The following is a 2,598-nucleotide window of genomic DNA, read 5'->3' on the forward strand; positions in this document are numbered from 1 at the left end:
GGGGCGGCGGGGGCCGCGGGGCCGCCCCCCTGCACGCGCTGTCTCGCTCTCCCGCGGCGCCCCCCGCCCGCAGGGGCGGCCCCCGCGCTCCGTGCGGGAGCAGGCCCGGGAAAGCCCATCCCGCCTGCCGGGAATCCCGGGCTCGGCGCCGCTTCCGCGCGGGATGCGCCACGGGGACCGGATCCCGGCCCGGCTGCCCCACGGACCCGCACGGGCACCGGGATTCCCGGCTGGGGCCGAGGCAGCCCCCGGAGCCCCCGCCGCGCTCCCGGCCAGATCCCTTCGTTACCTGCTCGAAGCGCCCTGAGCCGCCGCAGGGCTGGCGAGGGGAGGCCGCAGGAGGCTCCTTGCAGGCGCAGGTCGCCCCGGCACTGCCGCGAACTCCGGGCTGTGCGGGACACGCTGCCCTCCGGAGCAGCAGGGAATCACTGTGTGTGTCCGGGCTCAGCGGGACCCCAGCGCCAGCCCCGCCACGGGCTGCACAAGCCAAGTGCCGCTGCCCTCGTGCTCGCCATCCACGCAACCCCGCTCCATCCTCCTCCTYAGGACAGCACCTTCACAAGGCAGCAGGACCGAGCCCGGCCCGAGAGCATCCCTGTCCCTGGGAGCTCCCAGAGCCGCCTCAGAGACTCCTCGGGAGATGAGAGGCGGCCAAGCATCCCAGCCGRGCACAAGCTGCATTCCAGGTCAGTAGGTCGTCACTGTTGCTTAGGGCTCTCCACGGACAAGCGGGCAAACTCCGCCAAGAGACCACGAGCAGCGTGGGGAGGTGGCTGAGGGAAAGCCCAAGTGGGTGCAGAGCAGGGCTGTGTGTCAGAGCCGCAGCCGCCCATTGCTCCGGCAGCCGGCACGGAGCAGCCGGGCGACACTTCACGCCRGGCACCGGGCTGCATCCGTCGCCTTCATGACGGCAGCGCGCGCGGCTGTCCCTCGCCCTCCCGCGAGGCCGCGCGGCGCCTTCCCCAGCTCCCCTGGGAAGAGCCTCGCGGAGGCGGCCTCCCGGGCACCGCGGGCTCCACGTGCGCCGGCTGCTGCCGGGCGCCTCTTCACGCGGGCAGGAGAGCAGAGGCAGGGGGCAGGGAAGCCTTGGAGCGAGGCCTCCGCAAAGGGAAATGCACCGGCAGGAAGAAAAAGAACCGACCGAGGGAAATTCTTGCCTTCTGTGACGTGAAGCAAAAAAAAGGGCTTTTATTTTTACAGCGATTAGGGATGGCTGAGCATCCCTGGGAACGGCCAAATAAACAGAGGCAGCTTTGTCTGAGCGGAGCGCCTTGCAGGAGAGAGGAGCCGGCAGCTCCGCGCGGGGCYGAGCCCGGCGGCCGCCTGGCAGCGGGGCTGGCTCCCAAACGCCGCTTTCGCTGCYGGCCGCTGCTGTGCTGCAACCAGGGCACGTTTCCTTTTTGCCTTCTGAAAGTCATTTTCCACCAGCCATTTCACAGAATCACAGAATCACTGAACAGCTGAGGTTGGAAGGGACCTCTACAGATCATTWAGTCCAACCTCCTGCTCCRGCAGGGACACCMAGGGCTCAGGACACCCAGTCGCATCCAGGCAGGTTTTTGCAGCGGGAAGCGAGGCCAGGAGTGTTGGGAAGTTGCACGGAGAGCAGGATTCACTCTGAGCCGCTGCCCATCAGGCCTCCCATCTGCCACAGCTCATCTCCCAGCTGGGAAAGGAGACAGGGACCCATGCGGGACAATGTGGGATCCTCGCAGCCCTCCGTGCTTCCCTGCTTCCCCTGGCCCTGCCGGGGAGGCCGCCTCRTCCCCTGCGCTGCGCCCGCTTGTCCTCACCAGCCTCCTCCGAGAGGGGACTTGGCCGCAGCACAAACGGTGCCTGCAGCGACGTCCCCTTTGCTGCCCAATTGTGACACGCCGAGGGATGGATTCACCCTTGGGTGAATGAGAGGTTTGACCCAGCTCCTCACGTAACCCCAGCGCTGGGGCAGGGGAAGGGAATCCCAGGCGAAGGCTGTTTCCAAGCAGAGCACGGGGCAAGGACCATGGACGTTGGTGGCACCGGCYGCTCCGCACATGGAGCCAGACTCGTGCGCTAACTCTCAGGGATGGGGAGAAGGGAGTGGGCAGAAAACGAGGTCAGCTGGAAATGCCACCTATTCCTTTAATGCCCTCCCCTCTGCTCCAGTGCTGGCAGAGGGTCCCTCTGCTCCTCGCAGGGACGATGCTGGTGCCGTGCACGGGGACCAGGGAAGGTGCCTCGGGATGCGCTGGCTCCGACAGCCCGGGAGCGATCGCAGGGCGAGCCTGAAGCCAGCAGCCATTTCAGCTGCAGTGACTCATGCGCCAGGCGCAGGCTCCTGTCGCCTCTGCTCCCTTCTTCTTTGGGCTTTTCTTTTTTTTTTTAATAGCTGATGGAGCAAAAAATTTAAAAAGAGGGGAAGATAGAAATGAATAGAGCGTGTCTGCAAAGCTCCTTTAATTAAAAGTAAAAATCTTAAAGCGCTTTTCAGACCCTCGGACAGCTGTTGTGTTGGGCCAGGGCCACCGGTATCTACCACGAGGGAGGTMAGGAAAGAAGAGCCAGAGCCAACGTGCGGGGAAGGCAGGGAACAGCCAACCATGGCTGGTGTCTGCTGGA

The sequence above is a fragment of the Nothoprocta perdicaria genome, unplaced genomic scaffold, assembly GCF_003342845.1.
Source record: "Nothoprocta perdicaria isolate Ctin4 unplaced genomic scaffold, notPer1 scaffold_3, whole genome shotgun sequence".
NCBI classification, from domain to species: Eukaryota; Metazoa; Chordata; class Aves; order Tinamiformes; family Tinamidae; genus Nothoprocta; species Nothoprocta perdicaria.